We start from the raw sequence: 27,593 nt of genomic DNA on the forward strand, positions 1-27,593 counted from the left end.
TTAATGTTGGATAAGTTAAAAGGCATAAACAGGAGAAGAAGAGACACACATGACGTGGAGGTGCAGTTTATGACCACGTCTAGCAAAAACTCTATGTGCACCAAAACATACAGAAGCTAAATATGGAAAGCAAACTAAGTTAAAATAAGAAAATATTGAAACATAATTAGGAATACCGACATCTTACAATAGAACCTCAAAATACAGTGCAACAGCTGTGGGGAGAAATAGGTGAGTCAACTGATGTCGTTTTAGACTTTTAACATGATCTTCCTGCAATGAGGCAGCAAAAAAGCAGCCAAGATACAGAAACCTTGAACAGTGCAGTTACGTGCCCAAGCTGTTAGTTATACGTAGAACTTTCAGCAACACTGAATACACAGTGCACTTGTAGAATATTTACAAAACCTGGCCATGTACAAGGGGAGCCTCAATATATACCAAGGGGTAAGTAATGATGATAAAATGAGCGTAATAATTACCAGTTAAGTGCTTAGAATGTGTGAAGCACAATTCTCAGCAACTTGGATCCTCAGTAAAACGTATGAAATAGGTCCATTATTATTTCTGTTTTACAAACGAAGAAACTAAGGCACAGACAAATAACTAACTTGTCAAGTTCACTCAACTGTGCAATTGTTCTTACCCATTATGCCATATTTATAACTTCATGCTAATGAATTTAATAATCTGAATAAAATGAAGACACTTCTAGGGGGAAGAAAATGCCAAAACTGGCACAAGAAGAAATAGAGAACATAAACAAACCACTAGATATTAAAGAAATACAACTGTTAATAAGTGTCATACACACTGTATTCTTCCACTATTAACATATAACCCTTGGTTAGAAATAAAGTCCTAAGGGAAACTGAAAAACATTTAGAACTAGAGAAAACTGAACAAACCATATGTCAACATTTATGGAACATAGCCAAAGTAATGCTTATAGGGAAATGTGTAGCTTTAAAATAATTACTAGGAAACAAGAAGGGTTGGGAACCAGTGTGCTAAGCACTTAACTTAAAACTTTGGAAAAGGATGAAGAGGGCAAAGAAAAGAACACAGAAAGAAGAGAAAATGTGTAGCAGTTAGGATTTGATCTGAAAAACACTGCAACTGAGCGACATAAAATGAGACCTTATAGAATTGTGGGAGAAGTTGGGAGAATAAATGTCTAAAAGAGGAAGAATGGAGGATCAGAGAGAAGTCTAACCAAGTACCATGGAGAGGAGCTGGTTAAGTCTGTGAAAGGCTGTTGCTTGTATCTGATGGTGAGGCTTGTTGTGAGGATTAAATGAACTGGGATATATACAAAGGGCTGAGGACGGAGCCTGGCCATACAAATCATAACGTGTTATTCTAATTTTATGCATAATAACAATAATTAGTCAGAAGTAGTTGGGGAAAATATGCTATTGTAACAACTCTCTTACAACCAAGATTAGAAAGTATCTAGAAATGAATTTAATAAGAAAAGTACTTAGGGTAAGGCTATAAAATTTTACTTAAGAACGTAAATTATGATTTAAACCAGGTATCTGTAAACTTTTTCTGCAGAGGTCTAAATAGTAAATATTTGGGGCTTTGGGTGCAGATGGTCTCCATAGTTAACGGTTCAACTCTGCCACTGCTCAACTACAGCTGTAGCATGAGAGCAGGTGTGGACAACACAGAAATGAAGGAACATGGCCGGATTTGGCCAATGGATGGGCTATAGTTTTCTGACCCTTTGATTTTTAAAAAATTGGAATTACATACTGTATTCTTGGGTGGAAAAATGTAACAGATACAAATGTCCATTTCTCCAAGATAATGAATGAAAGGCATATTTTGGAAAGATAACTGCATAGGAATAGCTTCAAAAAGATGAGGGCAACTAAAGAGAAAGCCTAGAAAAAGTTTTTCTTTTTCTCTCTCCCTTACCCCCTTTCTCTCTCTCCTTACCCATTTAGAGGAAAACTAAGGTCAAATCTTTACTCATAGAAATATGTAATTTTCAAAGTAATTCAAAACTCTCGGAAGAACATTGTGGAGAGCATATGTAGTATCTAGGTTTGATGAGACAACTTTTCATTTATAGATAGAAAACCTAAAAGCCATAAAAGGAAAAGCTGATTTTTTATTACATAATAATTTGCTGTTTTTATATAGTAAGAGATACCATAAACAAGATCAAAGGTAAACAAGAAAGTGAGAAAGAATACTTAAAATATACACAGTTCTTTTGTGTTGACACTGAAATGCCAAAAACACAATAAAAATGGGAAAAAGCTATTCAGAAAAATGCCAATTCAAAGGGCTCGTAACGATTCGAATGTGCACTCTGCCACAGTGGCAGCACCATCTCCTGCACTGGATAGATAACATGGGATGTAGATGGCAGCAGTGTTTGACAGAGGGCAAGACGGACAAAAGCAACCACTTCTCACCTGAGAGTGTTTGAATGTATCGTGACACAACTAGGCCATCAATAATAGTACGTGAAAATTAAACAGAATGAGGTACAGTTTCTAGTTTAACTGGAGGGATTTCTCAATGCACAGAGCAAAGCAAGACGTAGAGGAGTTGTATACAATGCGGTCTCCTCTTTTTATAAACAGTGGGCCTCCCCGAATCTTATGTGCACAAGTGTGTATATTTATATATCAATTTTAGGAGCACACAAAACTAAAGAACATCGATTACCTGATGAGATGGGGATGCGGGGGTGGGAGGTGGAAGGGAACACGGTGCATGCACCCACACACGCGGTTTGTAAGGAAAAAAGTGCTCATAATTTTAAAAATCTCACTTATGTAAAATTTTATTTATCTATCCATGGGTGGCATTAAAAATATTTAACAACTGGTGTGGCATAGATACAGACCAGTCAGAACGGACGCTGGCTGCTGCACCATACGGGTGTGCGCCCCCTCAATATTGGCCCTGTTACTCCCCTACATACTTGTGCCTTTATTTCTGTGGGATGGATTCCTGGGAGTTGGATTGCTGGGTCAAAGGGTATGTGTATTTCTAATTTGAAAAGAGATGGCCAGCTTGCAGTCCAAAAAAGACTATAGTGATTCACATTTCTTCTGGCGGTGTATACGCATGCTTCCCCCCCCCCCCCCGCACCCCAGCGGCAGTGGGGAACATATCAATCACTGAGCAGGGAAATAGTCTGAGATAGGCAAGTATTCTGTCTCTCAGCTGGAAGCCTCAGCTGTTGAAAAGAGTGAAAGGAGCTTGTGGTTTTAAGGAAGGTCTCTGACATGCTAATCTTTAAGTCCGAATACTCTGTGCCCAAGGTAGAATGTCTCCCAGCTGCTCCTGCCTTCCCCCATGTTAATCCCCACCCGCTCCAGTTTAGGACTTGTCCCTTCTTCCTAGGCTGAGGTGATAATTTTATTGCAACGGATGTGCCTATCTTTGAGATGTGCCATTTAAAACTTTTATCGCTAAACCCAGAGGATCCAGTTCCCTCAGCAAATGGACACTGTGATAACTGACTACTATTTTTATGAAACCAAAGTTCAAGTCAGAAAACTTTAATGATGGGGCATTGCCGTGGTAATGCGCACTTGTCTTGCATAACGTGTGGAAATGGTGAAGAAGTGACGTGTTCCCCCTTATGGAATATAAATGTTCGTAATTCTTTGGTTAGGGCGTTTGGCCCTCTGCGCGTGCAGAGGGCTTCAAGGTAGAGAGGCAGAGGGAAAACTTAAATAGAAAATTTTCAGCATGGTTGATGGGATGGATGGTGATATAATTTATAAAGAATAATGATGGAGAGTGATTTTTTTTAAAAAGGGCAATTAAATTCAGTTTTGAACATTGAATTTCATTCAGTCACGACTTTTATTGAGAGTTCACTGTATTCTGGGTGCTGAGGATACAGGGATAAATGATACCATCTGAAACCCTGAAGATACTCTTAAGTCTAGAGCTCCGAATAGACAGTTAAAACCTGTGGTGTACATTTTAGTTAAAATGTGAATTCCAGGATGCCAGAGGAGAAGAGAAAAAAGATACCTAGTTCTAGCTAAGAGCTCCTGTGGGAGCCTTTCTGGTAACGGTGATACCCGAGCTTAGGCTGGGAAGAGTGTGAGTCCAGTGTGTGTAAGGAAAGGGCAGTCAGGATGGAGAACAGCATGGACAAAGGTTGGACGGCAGGGCCAGTGAAACAGGTGTGGGAAAGGACCAGGGGCATGTGAGTGAACACAGGCAGCAAAAAGAAACAGGTTGAAAAGTAGGATCATGAAAGACCTTTCAAGCCATGCATCCTGTGGTTGAGGCAGTGGATCATCGATAAAGTAGGTGAGTGATGACCCAGTTTGTATTAAAAATAGAATCATGGACCTTTGAAAAGGAGAGGTGGTGGGACTGGTGACAGGAGGCTACATCCAGTAGGGATTGCAAGCATCTCAGCAAGATGTGATGCAATGCTAAGGCAAGATGGACCGGACCGCAGGGACACGGGATGAGTCTCCTCTTTGCATCAGGTGTTCTCATGACAACTGTGATTGTGCCAGACCATCCACTGCCCTGTCCAACCTCTGTTTGGCTCTTCTCTTCCCATTTCCCACAAGCTTCTATGGTGCAAAGCCCGTTTTTGTTAAATATTGGAGTCAGCAATCAATTTATCATTGAATGATGAATAAGTCACAGGCTCATTTTAAGAGAAACTTTTTAAAATTGGTGGTTTCAGGTAAGGTTACTTATTTAAAGCATAATTTTTGGCTGTACAAGGGTGTCATTTATACCTCATAGCTGGCCACCTGCTTTGCCTGCTTATGAAACCAGCTTTGTGCAGCATGTAAAACAGTCAGAGGTGAACAAGTGAGATTTTTCTCCCCCACCTTTGACAGAGTCTCTGTTTCTTTGGTAACAAGGAACCCAAAGCAACTCTGGCTAACTTAAGTGAAAGTTAAGAAGTTGGGGAAGAGGCAGGGTGAATTTCTTGGACACATAACATGAGATTTCACAGAATCAAAGGAGAAAGTGAGCAACTAGGCTGGGGAAGTGGCTCCAGCGATCTTTGAGTCAGGAACTCATCAACTGTCCTTCTGGAACACGGCCCTAGAGGGGACAGTCCTTCCAGTTTAGATTCTATTGGGGAAGCACTTGATTGGTTTGGTTTGCTCAACATACCCGTCCATCAGGGAAGGCAGGGTAAAGGTGAGGGGTGCCATGGTTTAATCCCTAGGAAAGTGGAGTCTGGCACCAGAAAAACCAGAAAAGGATTCCAGGCAGGCAAACGCAGCAGATATCCACGATAGCAGTGTCTTGCTAATTTATAAATCGAGGGAACCAGGAGATTTTAAGCCCTCCTCCTCCTTTAAACTTTGGAGTCTGAGTTTGTGAGTTAAATATGGCTCAGTACCCTTGTAACCTTTTACAAGTCCATGGATACTCCTTATCATGTATTCCCTTAGTCAGTGAGACAATCTCATGGTTAGATGTTTTGCTGATGGGGTCTGAATAGAACCACCAGTATTTGCATGCTGGGTATTTACAACTGGCTTATAGCAATGGAAAGGCTGGTGTTTAAGAATAAAGCTCTGAAGGAAATCCTCATAAAGATAATAGAAAGATACAAGTTTCATAGCTTCTCTGCAGCAGAAGGCTATTCTGGGAAATTACCTTTAAAATATGTGGGATCTTTAGTTTTAGGGATTTCTACTTTCCTTCCCATTCAAGACCAAAAATGTAATATTGTTAAAATACAGTTTTTCCATCTCTGATCAGATAAAATGTTGACCAAGAAGCCACTTAGCAGTCCACGCGTCAGTGGCGAGACAACCGTGCTAGGGACATTTCCAGAGACTCTCTAACAGTGTTCCTTGTGGACTCCAAACAGCCAGGGCCTCGGGCTTGCTGAAGCCCTGACAGCAGCTTTACTTGCCTTTTTACAGTAACAACAGGTGCTTGGCACCAGCGGATGTTTGCCACCGTAAGTTTCTTTCTACTCAAGACTATAGATGCGTTCTGGCTCTGCTCCGGCCTCAAGGGAAATCTTTTCCTTGTTCGCTAGAGAGGGGCAGAATCCTAGTGATTTGAGCTCTGACTTTGATCTGGGAAATTTCGAGGAAAAATGGAGCATATGCCTTTGATGTTGAACTTTCCTTTTCACTTGTATGGGACTCAAACTGAAATTACAGTCTTCTGTTATTTTCCCTGTCATGATTTTTGACCTGCTTCTGACAAATAGGGAAAATAAACTAACCCGTGTGAGAAAACTAGTGTCAGCATTAGAAAACCATGTGTAAGAGCAAATGGAAAACCAACATCCACGAGTCATAAAAATTAATGGCCGGGTGTGGCACACAGCTGCCCAACTGTCAGGAGAAAGCTAGATTGTGAATTGCTGGGGAATTAACGATTGTAAGAGGAGGAGAGTAATAGTGATTTGAGCTGTAACACCAGTGGGGAGGGGGGAACGGGAGGAATATTTAAGCATTTGCCTTAGAGTCAGTGGCTTTCTTTGATACCTAGGTTTTTTTTTTTTTAAAACCACAGAAGTACCCATCCAATGATGATGAAAGTGGTTATGACAATAGCTGCTGGTGAGATAGGGAAACTAGAGTGTTCTGAGGAAAAGAGATTTATATTTCAGGCATCTTGAAGTGCTCTAAGGGGATCTCATTAGAGGCCCTTGGACAGGAAATCAGAGTTTTATTCAGTTGTGAACACTGGACTCAACTTAAATGATGTAAGTCAAAGGTGATAAAGAGTGAAACAAGGAAAGCTGAAAGAAAGTGACTTCTCAGACATCATGTATGTTACTTCTGCTCATTTTCATTGGCCAGACAAGTCACATGACCCAGCACACCATCAGTGGTAAGCCCCTCCTACCAGTACGGCTTGGTGGAGAGAGGTAGCAAGTAGTTTGAACAAATAATGGAACCTACGCTATTACTGATGGGATTTTTCGTTATCATAGATTTTCCATTTACTTCTTTTTAAATTTTCTTCCAGGTTTATTGAGTTAAAATTGACATATAACATGGTGTAAGTTTAAGGTGTACAATATAAATGATTTTATTTATATATAGATATATATAGATATACATATAGTGAAATATTTACCACAGTAAGGTTAACACATCCTTTACCTCACATAATTACTATTTTGTTATTGTTACGTTGAGAAAATTAAAGCTTCACTCTCACAGCAGCTTTTGAGCATACAATACTGTTTGTTAACTGTGGTTACCATGCTGAGCTTTAGACCCCCGGAACTTATTCATCTTATAATTGAAAGTTTGTACTCTTTGACAGTCATCTCCCCATTTGCCCCACCTCTCAGCCTCTGGCAATCACCATTCTGCTGTTTGTTTCTGTGAGTTCAATGCTTTTAGATTCCACATAAAAGTGAGATCTTACAGTGTTTGTCTTTCTCTATTGTATTTCAAGTAAATAGATGAGGGATGGCCCTCAAGGTCCATCCATGTTGCCACATGGCAGATTTCCTACTTTTTAATGACTGAATAATATTCCACTGTATATGCATATATCACATCTTCTTTATTCTTGTTACTAAGTTTGGCTATTGTGCATAATGCTGCATGAACATGAGTGAAAATATCTCTTGGAGATCCTTTTTTTCATTTCCTTTGGATATATACCCAAAAGTAGGATTATTGGATCCTATAGTAGTTCTATTTCTTATTTTTTGAGGAACTGCCATATTGTTTTTCATGGTGGCTGTACCCGTTTACATTCTTACTAACAGTTCCCCAGGATTCCCTTTTCTTCACATCCTTGCCAGCATTTGTTATCTCATGTGCTTGAGAATAGCCATTCTAGCAGGTCTGACGTGGTATCTCATTGTGGCTTTGATCTGCATTTCCCTGATGATTAGTGATGTTGAGCACCTGTTCATGTACTTGTTGGCCACTTGTACATCTTCTTTGGAGAAATGTCCTCTGCCTGTTTTCTAATCTGATTGTTTTACTATTGAGTCATATATTGACCCTGCCTTTCTGGGTGTTTTGCAATAGAAAATTTTTCTTTAGGATATCTTAATCACCATATTGTTGGAAATGTAGTTGCTACCAGGTTTTTTTTAAATAGAAAGTGTGTCAATGCTTCTCAACTTCATGCTACCTTTTTTTCCTGAGTGTATACATCCTTTAAATCCCTCTATTCCAGCTGCATTTACTGGATCTTTGAGAAAATACACTTGACATCTCCTACCAACCTTTCCTAAACACTTAAGCAAACAGGAGTATGTACATATATTTGTTCAGTTGTGAAAATATCTATACATATTTCTATTTTAGTGTGAACTTATATTTTAGCATCACCATATAAACTGTGATATAAACTTTATTTTTCCAAATGAGTAATACTGGAATGATACCAAAGTCTGAACTGCAAAATTCTTATAAAGTTATTTCTATAAATTAAGTCATGTATGCTCTTCGTTTCCAGTTTGCCTGTTAACAACTATTCTACTTTGAATGCATTTGGAGGAGCAAAATATAACTTATTTTTGTTGCCATTTGCAAATCCTGGCAATAATTTCTCAAGTCCCAACTTTATATGAAACTTTTAAGATGAAATTTGAATAATGTGAACCCCAAGTATAGCAATTCATATTGATGAAAAAGTCTAGAGTCAAATGTACATGCTGAGTTTATCAGTAAGTGGCTGCAGGACTCCTTAACAGTGGAATTTCCTGGTTTCCTTTATGACTTTACAATATCAAGCTTGACCTTTAAGAGTTTCACCACGGTGTAAGCTTTATAAACAGTCAATCACTAGCAGGTACCCCAACATCTGGGAGATCAAACACAGGTTTTGACGACTGGATAGTAACAATAGCTATGATTGTAGTTACCAGTTATTGAGTGGATGCTTCATGTTAAGAACTCAATGTTTGGTCTTGCTTATCTTTTCTGTAACCCTGCAGATGAAGAAAGGGAGGCTCAGGAAGGATAACTTGCTGCCTTTCCTTCAGAACTTCTTTTTTTCTAAAATTAATTGGCTAAAATTTTGGGAGCTATATGCACTTGACAGTCTGTCAGGGTAATGTTGATGTACTTTCTAATCCTGCAAGTTGAAGGATAACTGAAGTTTGCAGGTGGCTGGTTGGCTCAGGATGGATTAACTCTGGAGGTTTATGTAAGTAAGGCTCATAAACAGTGGAAAATGACCACGTGGTCATGGTTGGATAGTCACTCAAGCTCATCTACTGTTTTCCTTTAAAACTAATATGACTGGGAGTTTTACTGTCTATATGCCAAATTTGTACCAAGAAGATTGAAATTTTATGATTGCTGCATACCATAGGGTGTTAGGATTATCTTGGAAAATTAAAATATAGACAGATACATTTCTTCCTGAGGGCATTGTCAATATTTGTTTGTATGTATATTTATTTAGATAAACTCCATAGGTAATTTTGATGTAGGTGGTCAGATGGCCGACATTAATCATCTAGCATCCGTTATTTCATCCTTTTATGACTAGGTGGACAGAATCTCTTCATTGTCAACTTTAGGTGTAGAAAGGAAACAAATTCCACTTGGCTCGAATATGGAGTGGAATTTTATTGTCTGATCTAAAGAACACAAGCTTATGAAAAATGATACTAACTCCTAGTCAATTAATGGTTCTGATTTTCCCTACTGCTTGCAAAAATACATTAGAGAAACAGAAGTTTTAACTTCTTTCTAAGTATACGTATATGTGCATGTTTATACATATTATTTTTCAGTTTGTCAGTTAAATAAGGTGTGATCATTAGATAATGAGATTCAATAGCTAAGTTGAAAAAAATTTTAAAGTTTTACTTTATAGTTGTATCCCACACAAGTGACATGTATATTTTTTTATCCGTGTCTTTTAGAAGTTATTTTGTGAAAAGTGACCACAGTGGCTGCCCTGATGAGAAAAAAGATTGTATGATTCTCAGGCAGTTGATGCTAAAGCTTCTCCATTTCTAGGATGTTCACAGAAATATAGGGCCATTACAGTGTCAGTATTTTTTATTTTTGCACATCCTTGTTGGCTTGCTTTTTTAGAAGACAGTCATGTCAAGTATTGATGCCCTTTGACAGGTCCTATTAATACACGTTGCATTCTTGCCACATTGAGGTGTGGTCTTTCACTCCTCCAATATCATGCAAACTTGATTGCACACAAAGTGGTACTATGTTCCCCAGTATATGGTATTATTGCTTTTCATTCAAGTTTGAATTAGGGAAACATGCTCTGTCCTAACAGGGACGCCTTTAGCATTGACACACTGTATTCTTTGCCACAATGTGTCACTCAGTGAACACATTTTTATGATTAGTGCCTGAAATACCATGGGTGAAAAACCTGTCTCCTTTATCATAGTAAGCCTTAATTGGACCACTCTTTGCTTCGTGACCAAAAATGGTCCATACTAGTGAAGGTGAGAATTGCAGCTATTATGTTAGCAGTGGGAATCATTGCACATGGGTTCCATCTGGCACATATACATCGGTTGGACACTTCTGAGATTCCTGTACAAAACTCCTCCAGATCATATTCATTTTTCTTCTTTCTGAAAATGTATATATCAGCAAGAAAACTGCATGCCTACCTCAAAGTCCTAAAGTACAGTTCATCTGGCTTTTTTACAGTCTGACAGTAAGCATCCTTTACACTTTCTTTTGTTGAGCCACAGTCACCCTCCTCCACTTTTCCCATCAATTTGTTACCTCACTGTTCTTGTATAGCATTGGCCATGGGTATATTATTAAAACAGTCAGAAGCACGTGAATACTCAATTAAAATAGTCATCATAACAAGCAGATGAGTCTGATCTACCTGTAATACATGTCTGTGGATTACAAATACAGTATTGCCTATCAAGTCTCAGAACGGGGAATGACCTATTTCAGGAGTAACAAAAACAGCTTCCATGATCAAGGTACTCTGAGGGGCTGCAGTTGCTTAAAAAAAAGATTTCTCCTACAGATAGAGTCCATACTGGCTAATTTCAAAGAATTATCATGAGCATAATCTGCAAAAAAAATGTATAAGGTCATAATGAGCCTTAGGAAATGAGTGTTTTACTTCCCAGTCACAGAATGCTGTGAAAAGTCCTTAATTCTTGTGTGTCAACATTTATATTGGATTTGATTCTGTCTATATTTCCACAGTAGCCAATGTAAATAACAGCATTTAGTGGCTCATATAAAGTACCTAAAAAGTTAGCAATAATCAGTGTTTCTCTCAACACTCAGTTTAATCTGTATTTGTACTTAACTGTCCATCACTACCCCCAGTGACAAATACTTTTTTAGAATGAGTATGTTAAAATCAGGAGTTATGTCCTTAATCTCTTCATTCAAAAATTTTCCAAGTCTACCTGTCTATTGGTTAAGTCAACAGCATCTTTTTAAACTGGGCCCCTTCTTAGGAAAGGCTGAACAATGCGGAAGACTGCTACCAAGATCATCAAAGCAGGTGCAGAAAGCATCCAGGGACTTCAAAATACATGCCACAAAACCTTGCCAGTTGCAGCCGGAGCAAGCTGCTGACTTGCAAAGTGGCCCACTCCTGGGAAGGGCAGGTCAGTGCCTGGGTGGGTGGAGCTAGAGTGGCTGGGGAGGGGTGGCTGGTCAGGCTCCAACCTTGCAGGGGCGGCAGTGGGAGGGGCACTCTCCTGGGCGGGGTCTAGTCTGTGCTAGACCACAGTTGCCACACCCTCCCCGAAGCTACACCTGAGAAGAAGGTTAAGAGCCCCCTTTTCACAGAGCTCATATTCTGCAGGAGGACCAAGGGATGAATTAATTTATTTCTTTATTATAGTCAAGAAGAATCTTGGGATGCTGGAAGTATGCGTAGCATGGGGCGAAAGCTGGATGGTAATTAGGGAGGCTGTCTTGAGCAGATAATGCTAGAGCTGAGCTCTGAAGGGTGTGTACAGAATAATCAGACAGCTGAAGGAGCTGGAGAGGAAGATCTCTAGGCAAGAGGCACAGCAAGTGCAAAGGTCTTAGGGCTAGAGAGGAGGGCACTTTAGAGGAACTGAAAGGCAGCCAGAGAGCAGAAAACACCTTGACGCTAATCGGCAAGAAGTTGCTCTGCTTGATACGTATAGATAATTGTTTTGTCGCTTTCAGATTTGTTGAAATATCTCCTTCGCAGCCTTCATTCCTTTTGCCTCCTTTTTTTTTTTTCATAATTAAGAAAATATTTCTTGTTTTCTTTTATTACATTGAATGGAACCTAAATAGTCATTTAAGTTTAGACTTAAAATGTGAGTCTCAAATAATATTTTTGTGAACTCTGACAAAATATAATGGAAAATTTTCCAGTTAAGGATTCAGAACTATAAAACCTCTTGACCATCTTTTGTGTGGATATGATTAGGTTTAGGCAGATATAATTTTTTTAAAAAATAGATATTCCCATATGAAATTCAGTTTGGTAAGATAACTGTTAGAAATAAATTTTATCTGTGTTTCCCAAGATGATAATGTTACAGATCAAGTTAAAAGAAAGGAATGGTAACACAAATGATGGGGAGGTGAAACCTTGACTTCTGAATGCTCACCTAGGAGATGACACCTTCTTTCCACTGTTCTTAATAAATTACAAAATTGAAGTCATAGCCATGCTGCCTATTTGCAGCCTTGTAATAAGTCTTCCAGAGGAAGCTGGGCTGATGTCAGGGAATTGTCATTTGAATCTAATACTTTTTCTCCATCATGCCAAATCATTTCAATGTGTCCTGCTTGGTGAAAGGAGACTCGTAAATGCCTCTGCCACCCGTCACTGCTGCAGATCAGCAAAGAGGGATCCCTCTGGCAGTGTTTATCTAGCAACCAAAGTTGTGTTGCTAGTGTGAAGGTCGCCCCACATGAACCCATCAATCACCAGGCAGGATCTTTCAGCCTCTCTATGAGGACTGAGATCCAGCAGATACCTTAAACTGTCCCCTGGATCCACAAGAGTTCCCGTAAAAGAAAACAGAGAAGCCGTGTCCCAGATACACAAACACAACTGTATAAAAACCAAGGCCACACTCTGCTCTGTCCATTTATCAAGGGGAGTAGGTCTGTAAAATATTTTTAAAAAATTTTAATATGACATTATCTTCCTTATTATTTCATGATCATCTGTGTAATAATAAATACCACGTACCCTCTGGATAGACTGCACTGTGTATGTTGTGTTGATCTAGCATTAAACAACTCTGATCTGTATCCTGTGTCCTCTTATAAGAGAGTACTTGAGCTTACCACTTACTACATGACACGCCCCCTCAAAGGCCATTTAAATCATGTTGCTCCCTTCCTTACAACTCTTCAGGGGTACTTAAAATTTACAAGGATACAAGATAAAGTCTGAATGTCTCAGCATGGCACCAGTACCCTTTATCTTACACTTTCATGAATATTGCTTCTGTTATCTGCTTTTTAAGGCATTCGTTTCCTTTTTTTTTTCCTTTAATTAAAAAAGAATTTTTTTTGCCAGTTGGGGAGGTAATTAGGTTTGTTTGCTTGTTTGTTTATTTAAAGTGAGTCATGGGGATTCAACCCAGGACCTTATGCATGCTAAGCATGTGCTCTACCACTGAGCTATACCCTCTCTGACTTTTTGCCTTGTCCACCCCTGGAAGGCTTCATACTTAACCTATTTATCACTTGTTTGTAGTAGTATATGTCAGATATTTGTCACTCGCCATGAACTGCCTATGTGCGCATATCATCCCTGGAGAGAAGGTACCGTATTGATAATTTTTTTGTATTCTTCATGGTTCCTTGCACCCTGCAGGTGCATGGTGGGTAACCATTGGTGATAACAAGGAGCCCAGCAGTGGTTAGTCATTTTGCACACTGTGTAGGAATGCTTAGCAGCAGGAGGTCAACACCAGCCAACATTTCTTTTCATTCTTCCTCTATTTGATTATTGTATATCAGTAATATTAATAGACATATACTTATTTGGAAAATAATTCCTTTCCACTCACATATGAATAAAACTTTAATGCATATATAACAAATATCAAAAAATAACAAATATCCTTAGTGCATTTCAATTGCTGGTGACATCGGTCACTAGATGGCACACCACAAGCCTCTGCGGGGCAGTCACACAGGCTGCCCCATTGTCTGAAGAAGGACAGCAAAGATTCAGAGCACTTTGCTTGGGAAAAATGACATCTGAAGGGATATTCTGTAAGTCTGCCTCAAAGTAAAAATTAGATTTAGAACGCATAAACACATGACAGATGTTAGTGTGAGCTGTAAGAAACCATTTATTCGACAGATATTTTTTTTTTTAAAGAAGCGAGGTACTAGGCAGTGTATCAGGCCCTGAGGAGGACAGTAAGATGCTAAGACCTGCTAAGAATTTATGCCTCACGCTGCCTTCCAGTTGGTACTGAGAGAACAAAGCCAACAGCACAAATAGTGGATTGTTTAACTCCTGAGGAAGAAAGTAGAAGAAAAATAGTTGGATGAAAATTCCACGGTGACCTTCAGTGTATTTATTATGTCAGTGTTTATTCGTCTAAAGCCTGCACCAGTATCATTGATGGTTTGTGTTGATTTTAGACTGCAAGAACATATAACTCCAGAGTCCTCTGTGCAGGACGTTCATTATACATGTTTTATGTAATCAGTGCACAGGACACAAATAACTCACAGTGCAGTAAACCTGAAATTCAATGTACAAATGTACATGATGCTGTTTGTTTGCTGTGGCTCCATTTCCCTCACATGGTGGGTTATGCACTTGTAGCCTGCTCTACGAGGACCTCACACCTGCCCTTTGCTCTTGCGCAAAGGCCAAGTTTTAGTGTCTCAGGGCCCCAGGCCCCTTACATGAGTGATTCTCAATGTTCACGTGTGGTTCGTAGGCGGAAATGCCCATGGTCTGTTGCTTTTATTTTCAAAAGCTACTTATTCTTAATTTACTACCCGTTTCATTCTCTTTTCCCTCTTTGCCACTGCCACCCCGAGTATCTGATTTTCAGTTATTCTAAATAGTATGGTAATTGCTATAACACAACCTTAAAGAAATTCCGAAAGTCATTTAACTTTTTCCAGCATAACATGTTTTTATAGAAAATGAGGAAACTCAAATAGAAAATATTTTTTCATTCTCATTCTTGCATCTCATATTGCTGTTAATATTTTAGTATGTTTCCTGCCAGTCCTTTTTATAGTTATATTTTTTCAGTCATGATAAATCTTTGCCTACTAAAATTTTACTAAGCTACATAACAAAAACAGTTTTTATATTTTTATAAACTTAATAACGCATACATATATTGCTCAGTTTATTAACTCTAGGTCAGCAATAAGCTACATGTCCCTATACTGTTTTGTCTTCCCACGTACAACACAATTACAGTTCGGTGGGGGCTCATGTGACTGAGTTACAGCCAATGTGGGCAAAGTGATGCAAGCTTCTGCTAGGCTTTCCCCTTGAGGATACTTTACACAGTCCTTCAGGCGTCTTTTCTCTTCCCTGGAAAGCCATATACTTCAAATACCACATCTGTTAACTCATGATAGAAAGGGTCTAGATTCCCGAGTCATTGCTTGGAGAAAAGCTGACAAGGAGCAGCCCTTAATCCACACTGGATTGTTGCCATTTGTTTTGATAAGCCACTGAAATTCAAGGGTTGTTTGCTACTGTGATATAACTTAGCCTGTCCCGAAGAGTATGCATATGGCTATTTTTGCTAGTTCTAAGTACTTTTTGCTGCATAATTACAATATGATGATTCTTTGTTGCATTGGGTTTTTCTCCCTCTATTTCAGAGTATTCTCTTTAGATGGACTTCCAGAGGTAAAACTTTTGATCAAAGGATATAAACTGTAATACTTATTTGTAGCCTCTTCATACCATACTTCTCTCATAGCATTACATATTATATTTACAAAAGAATTATGAACATGTCTCTCACTCCTATGAGATTGCAAGTTCCTCAAAGATGGAATCAGTATTTAATCTATTTTGTATTTCCTACTCCTTAATGTAGAGTCAGAGAGTGGGCATGAAAGAAGCGTTTGCAGAACACATGAAGCGGGTATGGATTAAGTGATAGCTATATTGTAGTCATTCTCAAGATTTTGGCATTAGGAATGGAAAATTCTATCTCTAAAAGCTAGCTTAGCATGACACTTTTTTTTTTTTTTGGCCTAAAGTAGTGTAAAGCTAATCTTTGACTACTAAGCATTCAGGGTTTGAGTGAAAGTGTCTTTAACATGACAGATGGGACAGTACTTTCTTTTTATTGTTGTCATGCCTTTGAGTTGAATTTTGGCTATGTCATTTTTTTTTCAATGTTCATTAAAGCTAAAGACTGTATCTGCATGATGTAATATAAAAAGGAACGTGTTTTAGATTATTTGAATAATTAGCCAAATAGATGGCTTCCATGGTTAATCCAGATCGATTGTTTAGTGTTATGTCATGATGTCCTAAATAAAGGATCTTGCCAACGGTTATATTAATAACTGTTCCAACTCATTTGAATGAAAAAGTGACCCATTTTACATCTATAATATTATAATTGTTCTATTAGTGCAGTAGGAAAATCTATGCTTATTACATAGATTTAAACACATTGTACATCAATGCATATTCTCGTGTTCTTTAGGTTGTATAATTATATATGCGGCAAACATCAATCACGCTTCAATTTACCATATACAGAGGTTGACCTTAGTCATGAGAAAAGACATGTCTCCTATACGGATGGAAGGAGGGAGGGAGGGAGAGGTGAGGACAGAGCTGTATTTCTAAGTGTGTTTGAGGGGCCAGGAGGCAGAGAGTGCCAGCCTGGTCTTTGTTCTCTGTGCAGCCGGCAGTGGAATCGCTGTTGAGTGTCGGAGGGATGGTGGCCGTCCCTCTTGCTGGCCTTTGATCCTCCGCAGCCCCCAGCTCTGGGACCTTGCCTTTGTCGCTCTTGCATCTTCAGTGCCTTTCTTCCTCCTAGTTCCTTCCATTTAGCCCGTGAACAAGCTCAAGGCTCTTTCCCTCCTCCCTCCAAAAGTTCCCTTGACTCCCAACCTCTCATTCGTTCTTTCTTGAAACCCTCTCCTACGTGGCTTCTGGGACTCTGCATTCTGGTCTCCCCTTACTCCTATTTGATCTTTGTTTTCTTTTTGAGGTTTTCTCACATACTGTTTTCCAGATTCTACTCTCTCTCTCCTCATTCGCTGCTGCAGTCAGACTCTTTGAAGGCAGGTCTCTCAATTTTAGTCCTCAATAAGGTTTGAGTAGAATAACATGTACAGAGTATAATTAAAATATTCTTATCCTCCTTGAAATCTGTGTGCAGCTGTGTATTATACTCAGCCTTACAAAATAGTGATAGATTTTTATCCCAACAAAAATATATGCCATTCAAAGTAAATCTTATTATATTGCATATTACACCAAAGTACAACGAGGATCACAAAGATGAAGGCATCTATTATATTATCTCTTACTGCACTGGGCACCAGGGGGAAGCCATAAAAACAAATACCAGGTCTTGAGCTCCAACTTCTGTAAGGAAACTTTTTTTTTCCTAAGAGAGTTAATACAGACTTAAGACAGTATGAAACATGAAAAAAAAATGTAGAAGTAAGGAGAGCTAGTTTGCATTATAGGGTGAAATGCAGTGGCATCTATCAGACATGATTTTATGAAGTTTCCTCACAGCACAGATAAAGTTGGCTTGTCTTGGGTGAGTGAATCCACTTCAAACTGATCAGAATCCTAGGATGAGTATAAAAAGGAATTTGAAGGTTCTTTAAATACATGTATGAGAAAACACTGAGAACCTACTAGATTTTTTTTTCAAATTTAGAAAGCAGAAGGTGTTGAGGTCGTGGACAGTCTGTTTACTTGATGATGTGCAGGGCTGTGGAAGTCACGGTTAATTTCCTGACCTCACACAGTGCTGATGACATCATCCTCCCGCTTTCATTTTCACTCTTCAGTGATGATAATATAATAGGACTTTAATCACTTTGACTTAAAAAAAAAAACAACTCTTTCATTTCTCTAATCGCCATGATTACTCAAAAGCTCTGCAGAAAACCTAGTTTTTAAATATCCTATACGTGAAAAACCTTGGTAGAAGTCATTGGGACTCTATTAATATTAGGAAGACTACATGATTCGGTGCATTAATATTTGAGAAAGTTTTCTAAAGAAATCAGGAAGAAAAGGGAGGTGTTGAAAGGTAAAATTAAACCCAGTAATTTCTCCTTAGACTTTATTATTTGTTCTAAGAGACCACCATCATGGGATTCCTCTAAATGAAGTATATTAAAAATTCAAATAGGATTAGTGAAAAAGCCAGTGGTTCTTAACCACAGATATGTGATAGAGTCATTGGAGGGGTGTGCGTGCCTGCACTGGCCCCATCTCTGGACATTGTAATTGAACAGGTATTGGTTAGGACCTGGAACCCTATGTTCAGAATAATTCCACAGGGCATTCTGATGGGCACTCCCCGCCTTGGGAACCACTGAGCTATGCTGGGTATCCTGTACTCTGGGCCAACACAGAAGACAGAGAAGTAGAGAGCATCATTTTCAGGTCAGAGCTTAGAGCTTTTTACTGTGGAATGTAGATACAGAATGTGGATATAGAAAATATTGTGAACATGAAAACCATAAATGAATAAATGAATCTACTGCATGGGTTCCTAAAATTTTTCATTCTGCAGTTCGAGTGCTCAAAATTGACTGTAGCTCACTTTGGTGTGAAAAAAGCCCAACACTTCCTGACAGATGGGCCTGTACCATCTAGCTGTTAATGAGAGACATCATTGAATCTGTCATTTAAGGTGTGTCATTGCAAGAAAATAAACATGTTTCAGCTGAATAGGTAGAAAAATCATCTATTGAAAACCTACTGCAATCCCTGGAATGCTAAAGAACTAGGGTCAGCAAGTAGGAATGAGGGAGGCTGGGCAGCCAGTGCCATGCTAAGGGACTCCTTGTAAGGTCTCCATTGTCCCTGCTTGTCTGTGGCTCCAGCACCCAGATCCAAAGTCTGGGACAGAGGCCTCTGGTCACCAAATACAGATCAAGTGTCTACGTCTGTGCTGAAGCAGAGGGAAGCTGGGAAGTCAAGTATTTGGCTTTTCCAGCCTCATACGTGGGAGGCAGTTCTGACTGCCACCCAAACTCATATGGTGGAAAATTCCTCAAATAGGGGGTTCACATACAAGGCAGGAAAAAAAGTGTACCATTTTATTGCTTGAGGAATATGGTTTCTGGTGAGCAGGAGTTTTCTGGCTAATTTGCAAGCTGATATGGTAAATGTTTTTGAATTATCATTGTATTTTCTGCTCTGATAAGTGTAGTAAGATAATTTAATGCTCAAGACTTAGTTCTGTAGTTCCTAACCATGAAATCTTGAGCAATTTATGACCTCGTTTGATATTTACCTTTCTTCATTTGCAAATGGTAATTCTAGTAACTCTTACTTCTGAAGGTTGTAGCTCAAAAAATTGCTATAAGATAAGCAATTTGTATATTGAAAACACTAAATAATCATGAAACATGGTTACTTTTTTTTTTTGCTGCTTAGGCTCAATATTTTTAACTTCACACACTGTAGCTATTGATATAGAAGGTATAGGGGATTGTCCTGGAAATTTGTCTCTTTCTCCTATAAATAGAGTAGAGTTGGCCCTTGGTATCTGAGGGTTCTGTATCTGGAGAGTCAACCAACTGTGGATCAAAAATATTCAAAAAAAATTCCAGAGAGTTCTAAACCCAAAACTTGGATTCACTGCATCAGCAAAAATGTATGTAGCACTTACATTGTATTAGGTATTATAAGCAATCTAGAAATGATTTAAAGTATATGAGAGGATGCGTGTAGGTTACTTGCAAATACTATACCACTTGATGTAAGGAACTTGAACATCCCTGGATTTTGGTACCACAGGGGTTTTTGAAACCAATTCCTCATAGATACTCAGGGACAACTGCATTAAAAATTGCCTTTAATTGAAAGATACAATGACAGGTACCCCCTACTCTTCCATAGTTCACTTTACAACAGACCTGTATCAGTGCCTGTTTTGGGTAACTGAAAGAAATCCAAAGAGGATTTCTGCAGCGAGAGCAGCACCACCAGGCTCCTTCCCAGGGAACTACACTCAGCAGCTCAAACATCCATTATAGCTTTGAACTGCGTCTGTGAGTGGCTGTGCTTTATCTCAGTTTGTTTTGTGCATCTGTTAGCAAGATGTGTCTTAAGGTAATTGCTTCTTTGCTTTACACCATTTCAGCTTACAGAAAGTTTCATAGGAAAACTCAACTTTAGGATATTGGGAAACCTATATTTGAATTCTGATTAAGAAAGGGATGGTACTGAAGTGGTATTTTATTCTTTGGATTGATCTGTGAAATTACTGACTGTTGGAATTAAAGTTTTCTGGTGGTAAGACACATAGGTTGCAATTCATTCATTTATTCATTATTTGCATAAATATTTAAGGCTTATCATGTGTCAGGGACTAGGGGTGCAGCATGATGATGAAGCCAGGCCCCTGCCTTCAAGGGATTCCCAGTCAAATGACAGACACATGTATTACAACAGTGATGCCATTTCACTAGAGATGTAATTCATTAAGTATACTAATTAGTTTACTAAATTCTCTCTAGTGATCCGGATTAAAATATAAGATTTTTAAACACAAATGTGGCTACGTTGACATGGATCATGACTCTAAAGTTCCTTAATTTTACTAAACTACTGTTAAATTATTTATAAATTTTCCAACGTAAGATTTTGCTACATCAGACTGGTATTACTTTTGAATATTACTTTATAATCATAACATGATTTGGACTGACACAGTTATTCAGGTTTGTAACATGAGAATAGCATGCTTTGTATCCATCAGACTCTTGCCTGTCCTCCAAGAGCCAGCTCAAATACCACTCCTTTGCTTATTTTTTACACTTCTCAAAGCCAGAATTAAGAGTTTGCCTCCTTTAAATTCCCCTAAACTTTGCTAATTTTTTTTACTATAGTATTCATTTAATTATGCCTTAGATCATAGTTACATATTAATAATAGAACTTATCCATTAATTTAAGTTTCTTGAAGGCAGGGACCATATCTTTTTTGTCTCACTTATCCGCTCAAATACAGTCTCTTGCTTGCATTTGACAGAGGAAAGGATTCCGACTCTATCAGGGATTGTTGACTAGAGAGAGAGAAATAGGTGGAACCAAGAATAACCGAAGCCCTAATCTTACGCCCCGAGCAAAGCGGGGCAGGAATGCGCGGTAGGGGAGGGCACAGGGTCAGGGAAACAGTCGTGCAACCCACCCACCCGGGGTCATCACTGGGAGCACAGGTTCATTCAGAGAAGAGGCTGCAGTTGTGGCAGGTCTTTGGGTGAGAGGTGGTGACTAAATATTAAAGCTCACCAGACTGAGCAGCGGGGGTGGGGGGTGCTGGTAAATTTTCTGCCTCAGTGAAGAGCTGAAATGATGGAGAATTCGTTGAAGCTATTGATGGAGTGAATCTGCGTCCTGCTAGTGAAGGCCAGTGTGTGGGATTTTAAGTGGGGGTGGCGTGTGTGTGTGTGTGTCTGTGATAATTACAGCAGTGTTTGAAGGAGAAGGAGCGAGGGCAGTGTGGAACAGTGAGCATTTAGAGGTAGGCTGTTGGAATAGTCTTGGCACGGGTGATGAAGTCCTAGATTAAAAAGATGGCAATGGAAATGGAAGAAAAGAACTGCTGTTTGAAAGGAAATACAGCCAAGTTATACGTGCACTATCCCAAAGCCAATTCTTTTTTCTTTTAAAAATTTTCTTGAAGGGGAATTGTTAGATACCAACCAAACTGTTATTTAAAGAGTCATTTAAGAAAGTGTTTTATAGCTAGCCCATATTTGAAAAATTACAAATAAAATACAGTCTCATTTATTTTATTGATTGGAAGGAACTGAGTCTTAAATCAGTTTCGTCGTAAACTTTATTCGAGGACACACAATCGTCTGACCCAGCTCACGCTGGGCGGCGAGCGCCGGTTCTGAGTCAGGCTGCCCAGGTTTGCACTTCAGCCCTGCTGCTGTGTCGCGGTGTGAGCTTGGGCAAGTTACCTGCCCTCCGTCAGTCTCAGTTACTGCACTGTGTTGTGTAGATTACACCACGCAGCTTGGGCTGCTCCAGTCAGCTGTGGCTGGGGGAAGGGAGCCAAAACGTTCCACCATGGCTGCCGAACGCCCTCACCTGGGTTAGGGGGATGCTGCTTCACCGAAAAACAAGGAGGGGGCGGCAAGGCCAGCTTCATGGCCGTGTGACTTGTGTGGTCACACAGGGTCTCAGGCTCAGAAGGGCCCACTCTTGGTTTAATGCTGTTGCAGTCTTGAAATTCCTAATAATTTTTGAATAAGGGCTGGCCCTGCATTTTCACTTTGCACTGGGAACTGCCAGTTATGTAGTAGGTCCTGGAGGGGGTCATTACGAGCTTAGCAGATACAGCCTAAAGTAGTGTTTCTCAACACTGACTGCACGTTAGAATCGCTGGGGAACTTCTAAAAAATGCAGATGATCAGACCAATTAATTCAGGCCCTCTGGAAGTGAGGTACAACCACGGGCATTTCTGAGAAACACTATCTTAGACAGAAACATTTCTACATTTTCATATACTGCTGTTCTCTGTGTAGCATTTCTCATTTCAAAATCTTAGTTTTTCCATGACTAATAAAGCAGGAGCTCAGGATGCTCGAGCTGATGCTCGTGACCATTCATAGTCTGGCTCCACACTCTGCTGCAGTCTCGCACGCTACATTTTTTAAGGCACTTAATGCTCCATCCTAATTTGACAGCTCACCATTCTGTGAATACAGGTTGCTTTTGCTCATGCAGTGCCCCCAACCAGGATGTCCTCTGCTTCCATCCACCTACTCTGTAAGATGGTATTCCAATGCAATCCCCTTCTTAAAGGTTTCTCTCAGATCTGTCTCTTCCTTAGATATTCTCAGCTTCATCGGTAAAGCTTAATAACATCTGTTCTTCCTTGTTTTATGTTTATTTGTTTCTTACTTCTTGCACATGCTTCTTCAAGGGTAGGTAACATGTCTTCTAATTGTTATATTCTCCACAATAGCAAGCATGGTTCTAGGGGCCCACCAACAGCTGTTTAAATATATACTTTAGTGCATGAGCAACTGAGCCTTATTGCACTTACTGACTAAACCATACATTTTGTGTAATACTTAGCAGTATGTAGTCATCCATTTGCCAACAAAACCTAAAGATTATTTGAGAATAGAGAAATCATGTAAGTTTACTGAGGCTGAAATCAAACCTTCAAATGACTGCATTAGGTCTGAATCTGTTCCAGCCACCAGGGTATGAGATGTGGCCCGAAAGCCCAAGTGCCATTGGAGAATTGAGCAAGAAATAGTAAGCTTAATTGCATTATTGTTTTCTGATTAAAAAAGTGTATTCGTATTTAAAGATAGTTAGAGTAATTTGAAGGGCCTTGAGACTACTCTAAATGTCTTCCTACTTAACTTAAGAATATATGAAATTTTACTCCCTTCCTTTGAGGGAAGAGATTATTGCCTGTTATAATGCAGATATCCTTAGGAAAGAAGAACCATCTCTCATATAAGGATATTGTAACTGCCTCCTAGTAGGTAAATCCATGTCCAGCTTTGCCTCCTTCTGGTCTGTTTTTCACCAGAATGATTTATTGAAATGCAATTATGATCTCTCTCTACCATCCATTCCAGTTAAAACATTTTTTCATCTCCTTAATTGCTCTGAAAACAAAGGCCACAATGTAAATACCACGAAAGGTACAGAAGGATGAGGAAAGGTGAGGAGATGGAAAAGTAACCACTTAATGGTTTTGCAGAGTCTGATCCCTTCAGTTGACTCATTTGTTCCTCCTTTGCTCTTCTCCATCACGTCAGCACAGCAAGGGACTCCCCAAAGCAGGGATTCATATGTGACTGTTGTCTTTAAAAAGTCTTAAAAGTATTCTACAATGGCTGTAACATTCTGACAGAGAAAAATTAGATGGCAGACGAACAGCTGTGAGATCCTGGGGTGCAAGGTCTAATTTCTAGCATATTATTTGGTCAACCAAAAATTCTCTTTGCAATAACAATCAAACCATTTCCCTTGCTTGTGTGCGGTTTTTCCATTGCGTCATCTGTACGGGAACTGAGTGACCCATGGTAAAGTTCCCAACACATCCTGACTTTACCCGGGTGATAAAGCTATGATGTAGTAAGACATTATAAAATTAATAGAGGGAAATTATCATATGTCTGATTAAACAACTTTTAACAACACAACTTACAAGCTGGGTATACGTAAATTCTGTACCCAATAAATAGTGATTACACATTTCTTTCAGAATTACATTAAATATTTATAAAACTTAACCACATACCGATCCAGAGAGGAGGTTTCTTGCAATTTTAAACATTCTGTGCAAACCAGTATGCAATAAAATTAGAAATCAGTAATAAAAAGATACCCCAAAAGTGTTGTATTAAAACAAATCATGAGGGAAGCTGAAAAGAATCACACTTGTAAATAATTCATACATTAAGGAGAGGAAATCATAGTGAATTAAAAAATATTTGGAAGATAAATGACAGTGAAAGCATTACTTACCAGAACAGGTTGTATACCCTTAAAATAGTATTTGATGGGGGAATTTATAACCTGAAAAGCACATACTAGAAAATTAAAAAGATACTAAAAATCAATAAAGTACTTAACTAATGAAGGTAAGAAAAAGAATTATAGAATTAAGACAAAGCAGAAGAAAGGAGCAAATGATAAGGATAAGAGGAAAATAGCATGACGGACAACAAATAGCAGGGGTGATCAAGAAAAATAAAAGCTGGTACTTTGAACAAACAGAAGGAACAAGGCTCAAGAGACGGAAATAATATTAAGAATGAGTATGGTAACATGACCACACATGAAGCGGACAATGCTAATAATTTTAAAAATATACAATATTATATATTCTATATGCCAATAATTTTGAAAATGTGGATGAAACCAATTTATGTAAAATACAGTTTAACAAAATTGATTCAGAAAGAATGACAAAACCTTAATGATGGAGCAATCATTAAAGACAAGTAGAATCAGTTTTAATTTAAAAAAAAACCTTCTTGAAATAAAGCATTATATTCAGAGACTTTATAAACACACTTTACTATGCCTTTAGGAAATTGACAATTTTCATCTACATAATTTGTTTCAGTAAAGAAAAATGAAAAGTCTTGAAAGAAAATAGAGTCAAGAATAGCTCAAGAGAATAGAATTATAGCCCACTGTGAGTTAGAAACATGCATATTCAAAACTTCTAAAGAAAATATCAACAAAATAAATCACTATATGCAAATAATACATTGATATCAAGCAGTGTTTATAAAGTTCAAAGGTGGTTCCACATAGAAAACATACCAATTTAGATCAACACTTCAACAGATTAAAGAAGGAAACCATATAGTTATCTCAATGTATGCTGGCAAAAAATGATTAAAAAGTTCAACTTATTTATGATGATAACTAAGATTAGAAGGAAGCATTCTCAACATGATGTAAAAACATATCTACTTAAAAAAGAAACTTTTGAACTATTTCTGTTAAAGTCAGTGTGCTGAATATGATAACGAATATATGTATGTACATATATGACTGAACTATTAGGCTGTACACCAGAAACTCAGATAACATTGTAAACTGACTATACTGCAATAAAAATAAAAAGTAAATAAAGTCAGTGTGCTAGCTGTCTTCTGTTTGTTCCTGCAGATCCCCTGTCCACCCTTCTCCACTTTGCCCTGTGCCCCAGGAGCCTGGAGTTTACATCCAGGGGCTCCCTTGCCAGCTGGTTTTCAGTTGCCACCAGAGAGTGGGGAACCCCAGACCTGAGAGAGGAAAGAGAATCAAGTCAGTATTTACTGCCTGTTTTCTTCCATGTGAAGTCACCCTGGGCTGGCTCTTCTAATGCAGGTCATTACTCTTCTTAAGGTGAACTGCCTTACATGACAAATGTGTTGTCTACACATATCATTTCATCTCTTCATGTGTGTACATGTGTGTTGTACCTCAGTACTTTCCTACTTAAATTAGTTGGTCCTCAGTTGTAGCTAATTATGTAAGAATTGTAAGATCAATTGTGCTCTTAGGTATCCATGATCACGTCTGATAGTTGCTGTATTTTTTTATTTGCATATATGAGTACAAGTAATTAAATAGCCAAAAGAAGCTCTCTTCTAATTTTTGCTGCTGTTATTCTGACTCTAATTTACTGAATGCAGAGTAGATCCTCAGTGAGAGATGTTCGTTATCAGTGTAGGAACTAGCTATCTTCTGTTTTACCCATTTTGCAGTAAAATCATTTGTAAGCTCAAAACTGCTGACATATTTACACCAAAATAATATTCCTTTGTTTAGTTTTGTGATTTCTTCTTAGTTTCATGTCCTTTCCCACTTTCTCTTTTTCTGACTTCCTAATACTTTTTTCTTTTACTTCATAGTTTTTACACCGTTTCACCTCAAGTTCGAGCTCTTGGGCTTTTTCGTCCATTTTCTTTCTATTATTTCCCTCATCTATTTCTAGCTTCAGTTTTAATGCAGGCTCCCTGACAAAACTCTGGACTCTCAGTTTAGTTTCATGCTCCTCCTGGGAACTGACTTAATGTTTTCCTCTAACGAGCCGTTGATACAGATTGCTCAGCTGTGGATTTGTTGGGGAAGTGCATGCCTGCAACTTCAAGTCCATTATTCTTATGATTAAAAAAAAAATCCCTGTGCTCTCTCCCTTACCTCTACTTTCATTGTGTCTTGACTTTGAAGGTTGGAAGGTCTCCAGTCAGAAATTTCTGGAAGAAACTTTTTGCCTCTAGAGCTTTGCAAATCAGAACTTTAAGAAACAAGCTCAATAGCTTAAAACATGAATGATTCTTGCAGGTTCTCTCTCTCTTTCTCATTTAATTGAAGTGTGGTCACTTTACAATGTTGCATCAGTTTCTGGTGTACAGCATGATGTTCCAGTCATCCATGTACATACATATGTTCCTTTTCATAATAGGTTACTACAAGATATTGAATCTTTTTCCCTGTGCTATATAGTATAAACTCGTTGCTTCTCTATTTTATATATGTTAGTTAATATCTGCAAATCTCGAACTCCCAATTTCTCTCTTCCCTTCCTCTTTTCCTCCTGGTAACCATAAGTTTGTTTTCTATGTCCGTGAGTCTGTTTCTGGTTTTAAATAAGTCTGGTGGGTTCTCTTTTAAACGTTGATTTTGTAAGCCAATTTGTTAGTCTACAGATAGCAGAATCTAAGCCTAGGATCTAGGGTCACAGACAGTGTGGTGCTGCTGGGTGGTTTTCTACAGCCACACTGGCCTTCAATTCATCAGCTCAGTCTTTCTTTAGAGGTTTAGGGCCTCCATAAAGAGCTCGTGTAAACTGGAGCCATAGGGATGTTCTGTCAATTCCCAAATGGGTATTTACTCTTTTATTAAAATTGAAGTATAGTTGATTTACAATATTATGTTAATTTCAGGTGCACAGCATAATGATTCAGTATTTTTACAGATTATACTCCATTAAAAGTTATTATAAGATAATGGTTATAATTCCCTGT

Source organism: Vicugna pacos, chromosome 9, assembly GCF_048564905.1.
Source record: "Vicugna pacos chromosome 9, VicPac4, whole genome shotgun sequence".
Taxonomy (NCBI): Eukaryota; Metazoa; Chordata; class Mammalia; order Artiodactyla; family Camelidae; genus Vicugna; species Vicugna pacos.